The sequence below is a fragment of the Mytilus galloprovincialis genome, chromosome 10 (assembly GCF_965363235.1).
Source record: "Mytilus galloprovincialis chromosome 10, xbMytGall1.hap1.1, whole genome shotgun sequence".
In the NCBI taxonomy this organism is placed as follows: domain Eukaryota; kingdom Metazoa; phylum Mollusca; class Bivalvia; order Mytilida; family Mytilidae; genus Mytilus; species Mytilus galloprovincialis.
The window spans coordinates 10,418,054-10,426,046 of NC_134847.1; the positions used below are offsets into that span (position 1 = coordinate 10,418,054).

A 7,993-nucleotide genomic window follows, 5' to 3' on the forward strand; every position below is an offset into this window, starting at 1 on the left:
CAATTATGAACTATTGTCCAATTGATCTTTTGTATTTTAATGTGTTAAAAGGGACATGGAAGATGTCCTGTGAAATGTTTAAAAAGAAAATACAGGAACAAAGAAAACTATAAAAGAAACGAAAGGCCATAGCAACAATGAACTTTCTTCATATCGATAACAAATCAACGTTTAAAATTTTCATGTGATTTTAAATCACGTGATAAATTATCAATTTTGATGCATTTTCGGGTGGTTTAATTTCAATTTCATTTCAATTTCATTGCAAAACATTTTCAAATATTTTTTTGGATTTGTATCTTTGTTTTTGGCTTTTGTCAAATCATGCTTAAACGGTTTTGCCCTTTTGTAATTCATTGTCATAACATTTTTATATTTTTGGCTTACCTAACCTTAGGCTTTTAGCGTTCGGTATGTAGGTTATTCGAGAGTTGTGCGCGCACAAATCGTTATCATTATTGACTTGAAGCGTGCTAACAATCTGAGTTGACAAAACACTGTAGACGAAATGACATTCAACAGTTGCACTACAAAAATAAAACCCCAACAAACAGCAAACACTCCAATCCCCACAATAAGAAAAAAAAACAAGAAAAAAAAATCCGTCAAGAATGGGAACAAGATGTTCTATGCTTTGAGAATGCCACGCTTTCTGCGCTTAACAGAATCCTTGCAATAACTGTGAAAGTAGTTATAGATGGATTCTCTTAAGAAAAATCTCTGCCTATGTCTGCCCATATGAAACATACTGATGCCAATATTATATAGAGGTAGTCGAAACTATGGCACACTATCCCGCTTGACATACGTTGAAACTTAATATCAGATTTATTGTAACTTTGTTCTCGTTCTCAAAGAAAATAATTGCCACTAGACATTACATGCATTAATCAAATGTGAAGAAAACACAGCACTATCGTTTTATGCTTGCCACAAGGAAACATTAGAAAATCTATCCACAATTCGAATATCCACGTAATTAAAAAAAGTCGAATTCCTAATATGTATTTAACTGCCGCTAGTCGAAATTAACCTCCAATGAAAACTTCAAAACGGAAAGTCCAATGTCGAAATCAAAAGCTCAAAGACATCAAAAGGGTGGAAAGCAACTGTCATATTCCTGGCTTGGTAAAGGCATTTTCCAATGGAAAATTGTGAAATTGACCTGGTTTTATAGATAGCTAACGTCTCACTTATATGACAGTCGAATAGAATTCCTTTATATTGAAAACAAGGTGTGAGCAAAACAAACAAACACAATAGGGAAAAATGTTAAAAAAATGGGGTACAACAGTCAACACGGTCAACATTGTGTTATAATCTTATTCACTATTAGAAGAAGAAAAAAAAAACAATGTCAACAAAGAAAAACAAATTTGCATATTGACACTCTGGAGACAAAGCACATAAGCATTAATGAAATACAAGAATACAGAAAATGACAACGGCACAATGACACAATGTCGGGATGCATAAATACTTACACACGCAAAAAGGATATAACCAAAATTTGATTAAACAGTAAAGGTTGAAAATATACACATACAAAAGAAATAAAAACAATGTCTCTGCAGTTTGGTGGTTCAAAGAAAATGCACGTGGATATCTACAACTATTCCAGTGTAATGCAAGAAAATGACAAACCTGCTCCAGTTATTGAAAGCATAGTTCAAAGCAAATAGCAACTTCTTCAGATCAGATTTATCTCAGACTTAAATATCAATCAGAACACATACAAAATCGAATGAATTAAGTGCAAACACCTCATGAACAGTTAGAAAACACATGATCATATGCACTGCAAACAGAAGGTTGGACCGTGACTGCTTATATGTGTTTGAAGTAATGTAATTATATTTCATTTGAAGTTTTACTTATTTATACTGATAAAACAAAATCCAAAGATCTACGTACAGTGTTGGATTGTAAACATTTGATACTAACTTTATCTAAAGGATAAATAAATTGCCCGGATCGTATCTAAATTAGGAGGCTAGATAAACAATGCTACCGAAAAATTAACATGCGCTATCCCTTTGATGACATTTTGTTAATTTTGTATGAACATTGAAAGAAAGTAAACTGAACTGGGATTTCTAAAAATTAAGTTTATTCAAAAATTTTAATTAAAAGCATGTCATTTGTCATGATGGTCATTAGAATAATTTCAATGAAGAGTCAACGATTATCAGCTGTTTTAAAATAACAAAAGATCTTATGTCAGTATTCGTTTATAGAAACGTATTAATTATTAATGGTATTTTTGCTTTGAACATCCGTGCACCAAAACTCGACTACAAAAGCTATAAATGCTTCTCGTTTCTCGTTTTTATATAGATTACACCGTTGGTTTTCCCGTTTGAATGGTTTTACAGCAGAAAATCTTTAGGGCCTTTTATAGCTTGCTGTTCGGTGTGAGCCAAGGCTCCGTGTTGAAGGCCGTACCTTGACCTATAATGGTTTGCTTTTACAATATGTTATTTGGATGGAGAGTTGTCACATTGGCACTCATACCACATCTTCCTATATCTATTGTATATTAAAGTTAAAAACAGTTTTGCACCAATTGCTCCACACGGCAGCGAATTTGTTTTATATCAGGATAATTCTAAACACATGTAAAGAAATAACTCGTATTCAATCTTAATTCAAAAATCAGATTCGGGCTTTCGTTTCCAATAATATGGTATGCTCGACTCAGATATAAACATGCTCTGTTTTTCCAAGGGTTAATACGGTCGATACAGTAGTTGTTTTTAACAGTCCAATATAGTCTCTGTAAGCTATCTCGCAGTTGTGTTATGTCGTTTAGCTGGTAGGTAGAAATATAGAAATTGAACATGGTACCGGAAAACAACGGATGGACAAAGGATTGCTCGAGGTTTGTTAGACAAATGGATAAATAGGTCTGTTTCGATGGCAGTGTTTGGTTCCGACCCTAACATAAACTTGCGCATTGTCCGCGATCTTATGTCTCTAAAGGTAGCATTGTTCTGCAATATGTCTGTCGGTGGCTTTGTTACAAAAAACTCTGTACAATCCCTTAGGTTGAAGGTAAACATTTTTTCTACAGTACATGTAAATCTATCGTAATCAAGAACTGTCAATGCATTATTGTGTTGTTCATGGAAATATAAGTACAAAGCGAATCTTAACCATCCTGATAAAGAGTCTTTGTACATTGCTATAATTGCAGGACAAAACCACTTTCGTCTCAATGAAGATTCACTCTTATTTGACTTTTTGTGGCTTCTGTAGAATGTTTCGCTTGCAAATTCTTCGCTCAGGCAAATAAGACAAAGCAAATATATACTTCGTGTTTTGATAGAAAGATCAAAATTATTGTCTTTATCCACACACAGATCAAAATGTTTGTTTACAACAATTTCGGTAATGGTCGGATCATATCTAGACATACAACCAGTAGCATTATAGCTATATTAAACTCATGTCTACTTTGAGCGACTTTAGCAGTATAAAAGCAATCAAAGTCCTTCAATGACTTACATTCTAAAACACTTAACCATCCAATGTCATAAAATTTCTTTAAAATTGTTTAATTGATTATGTTTTTTTCTCCTTTAATGTATAATCATATACCATATATCATCGAGGAGAGGTTTAAAACTTTCTATGTCGATATCTTATCGCTGTTGTCGATATCAACGATATCGATGTCTTTTTTGTTATTAAATTTTTAGTTTGGAAATTTTCGATATCGATTCGATATCGTGTTGTTATTGTCGAAATCGACGACATCGACAGTATTTATTTGCATACTATCTTCAAGCGTCGATATCGATTCGATATCGTACCGAAATTGTCGATATCGACATTATGTTTTGTCACGGTATATTCGTTTGTCGATATCGTCGATATCGACATCTAGTTTGATCTTGGACATGTATGGAAATTTAATCCTACTTATGGCTCTTATGACATCAATTTAAATTACAAAATGATAGAGTACGTAAGTAGAGATATTACTTTTTGCCGGATAAAAGAGGTAGCATTAAGAAACACAATAAGCCCTTTAAAACAGAAAACGCAAAGAGCAATGCAACCTGTAACATAAAGGTGATCATGACTGTGAGGCCTTCATTCCGAAATAAGCAACCGCAATACTGAACTGCGCACACAACACGCCCTTAACATTGACAGCAGTGTAACAATTCAAAACAAGAACAAACTATCAATATAACAATGCTCTGCTTGTGCTGAGTGTATGTTATAGAATTTGTCCACCTGCTCGTGTGTTTGGTCTGATAAAAGTTTTCTTTTTTTTGGTAGTGAGAGAGCTGTCTACTGTGATTTTGTATCAATGCTTCTGATTGGATCACAGTAAGAGTTACATTCTCTATCTTCTTGTCTGTAATGAAGGAAACCGACATATTGAATTCCAGAATGTGTAACGACATGTAATTTATACAATAATAAGACAACAAACTGACATATTGCACATAAAAGTTTTCCTTCTAACAAATTTAATTTCACTCGGAATCAGTGAAGAATCCAAAAAGTCGTTCGCTGTTTACGTTTGACGTCGGAAGACTACCGATATCATATTTGCCTCTTTCTATTAGTCTCACAACGAATTATTATATGTGCTGTATTTACCCTGTTTTTTTGTCATGTGTTTATTTGCAAAAGAAGGGGCGACAGATACCATAGGAACAGTCAAACTCATAAATCGAAAATAAACTGACAACGCCATGTCTTAACGTTGGTCAATTAACTCGCATTCTTAGACTGCACTTATTTCTGTCTACTCATCCAGTTATAAGAATCTTTACCATATTTTAGCCTCGTTTACTCTCTTATATATATCACTGTACTTTAAAAAGTCCTTATATAAATCTAACTGCTGTTTATTTGAATTTTCCTCCACGCAAATGTCCTAATGGAAAGTCCTTTTACAAATGGCAAAATCAAAAGCTGAAACACATCATCTGACTTGCTACAGACACCTCTTAATGCAAAAAATTGTTAACTAAACCTGGTTTTACAGCTTGCTAACGTCTCACTTGTATGAAATCGAGGAAAATTTCATTACAGTTACAACAACTGGAAGCAACACAAACAGACACAAGATATACAAACTGCAAACATAAGGGGTACAACAGTCCTGTTATAAATTAATCACTATAAAAATTAAACAAACAAATATAAACAAAGAAAACATTGCATATAGACAAAACACCTAAGCAAAAACGAAACACAAGAATACAACTATGACCATGTCACAATAACACGGTGTCGGGATGTGTTAATACCGAAACACGCCAAATAAATACAACCAAAATGGTTTAAAAAGTAAACAACGGTAAAGGTTAAAAATATGAATATTATAGAAATGTAGAAATTATTATATAAAACTTGATGTTTTTGCTTCAAACATCCGTGCACTCAAACTCGAGCATACAATCTAGATGGCAATACATTGAAAATCACAATCCTACCAAAGCAACTCATTGACTATTACACGATTTGTCTTTAAGTCGTTGTGCAACTGATAACCAAAACGAGGCTTCTTTTTCGTTTCCAATAATCTGGTATGCTCGACACAGGTATAAACATGCTCTGTTTTTCCACGGGCTAATACGGTCGATGCAATAGTTGTTTTTAACAGTCCAATGAAGTGTCTGTAGACTTTCTCGCAGTTGTGTCATGTCATTTAGCTGGTAAAAACATAGGAATTGAATATAGTGTAGGAAAACAACGGATGGACAAAGGATTGCTCGAGATTTGTTAGACAAATGGATAAACAGGTCTGTTTCGATGGTAGTTTTTAGTTCCGGCCTTAACATAAACTTGCGCATTGTCTGCAATCTTATATCTTTAAAAGTAGCATTGTTCTGCATTATTGTTTTTGGCGGCCTTGTTACAAAAAAGTCTGTACAGTCCCTTAGATTGAAGGTAAACAATTTTTCTACTGTACATGTAAGTCTACCGTAATTAAGAACTGTAATTGCTTCATTGTATTGTTTATGGAAATAAAAGTACAAAGCGATCCTCAGCCATCCTGATAAAGAGTCTTTGTACGTTGAGATAATTGCAGGACAAAACCACTTTCGTCTCAGAGAATAATTCTTCTTATTTGACTTTTGATGGCTTCTGTAGAATGTTTCGCCTGCAATTTCTTCGCTAAGGCAAATAAGACAAAGCAAATATATACTTCCGGTTTTGATAGAAAGATCAAAATTACTGACTTTATCCACACACAAATCAAAATGTTTGTTTCCAACAATTTCAGTAATAGTCGGATCATATCCAAACATATTAACCAGTGGCATTATAGCTATATTAAACTCGTGACTACAATGGGCGACTTTAGCAGCATAAAAACAATTAAAGTCCTTCAGTGAGTGACATTCTAAAACACTTAACCATCCAATGTCATAAAATTTCTTTAAAATTGTAACTAAAGCTGCCCGTGGTTGCCCTTCGAATTTCCTGTCGATCATGTTGTGTTCTGGAATAAAATAATTAGGAATGTATTCATGAATATTCCAATAAATTAAACGTTGAAGACATGACATAAAGCATTTTATCAGATTATTTGGAGTCCAAATTGAATATGGAAATTCTTCGGATATCCAGAGTATAGTTGTTTTCAAAAAGTAAGAGCAGATTAACTTGTCAACATTTCCAGCTTTCTTAACCACTTCTTTAACAAAAAGCTTAAGTAAAGCGTAGCATGTAAATTGTGTATGATTCCAAGAATGAATTAATAACTTTTCTGCTTGAGAGAATGAAAGTCTCCATTCGAGAGGATTGTCTTCTACTGAATCGGATTTGCTACCTACAGGAACAAGCAAAATACCTTTTTGACGGATATTTTCTATTAAGATTTCAGCAGGCCAGTTTGATGATCGCGGTCTTGTAAAAAATGAATTAGCAATTCCTGCCCAGTTGTCACATTTCAAAGCAAAAGCAAAGTCTATCGAATCATCTAGTGTAGTCAAACAGGGTCCATTTACCTTAACTGGCATTCTCTTACAATTCAAATTCGCATTGATCGATTTCCATATTTTTCCAGAAAGGACTGCTCCAGAATCAGTAACAACAACACACTTTGATAGCATGTTTCCAAATGGACTTTTCTTTCTATTTTTACCAATTATTCTAGGGTGATTCTGGTCTACTCTTATCATACCGAAACCAGGTTGAGCAATATGTACATCCAAAAATAGAAAATGTTTGCTTATACACTTACATGTAGAGCTAGTGCATTTAACATCGTTATTTTGTACAGGCATCTTGCATATAAACATGATATCAAGATCACTTCCTTGGAAATGTAATCCCTCGGCCTTACTGCCACTACTAACATACTCTACGATTTTGTTCCAGTGCAATTTAGAAATTCATCCCGAACGTTAAAAAATTGTCTTCTATAAAGTACAATTTTCTCTGAACCCACTACTCTTTCGCACAGAAACTTGTAAAGTCTTTGAGAAATTTCCTCCATGTCTGTAATATTAAAATAACACTTAATAGTCAGATAAATATAAAAATGTATTTTCTTCTGAATAAATTGTCGTATGTTTACATAGAACTGTACATATACATTCGTATGGCGATTTCAACATTGTAAAGGGAGTAACTCTCTTAGATTTAATACTTTTTATATTATTTTGATAACATTTCCGTAAAAAGTAATTTCAATTGAATAATACAATACAGAAGAACATTAAATGAGTCATGCTTTTGACAAAAATAAGGAAATTAATAAAATATTAAAATATCTTCCTGTTAAACATAACAATAAAACTTTTTAATAAAATGTACAAGTAAAAGATTAGACCATATTTGGTTTCTTTTATATAAAAGTACAATAACATATAAACTGAAAGGAAGATTTTGTTTAACGCATTTACACCAGTACTTCTTTTACTTGGTTATGACAACTAGTAATATTTGTCGACGAATCAAGGTTATCAATTTGCAAGTTCTTGAATTTATTTGAAAGATCTTTTAGGGACAACAAGTG

At 33.2% G+C, this 7,993-nt stretch overlaps 1 long non-coding RNA gene across 1 annotated transcript; it reads right to left on the reverse strand.

Annotated features, from left to right (window-relative positions):
* Window positions 1-5,326: 5,326 nt before the first annotated feature.
* On the reverse strand, window positions 5,327-7,634 carry LOC143049813 (uncharacterized). Its single transcript, XR_012970323.1, has 2 exons — window positions 6,981-7,634; window positions 5,327-6,472 (listed from the first exon to the last, which is right to left on the reverse strand). It is a non-coding gene; the product is annotated as an uncharacterized LOC143049813 (long non-coding RNA).
* Window positions 7,635-7,993: the final 359 nt, after the last annotated feature.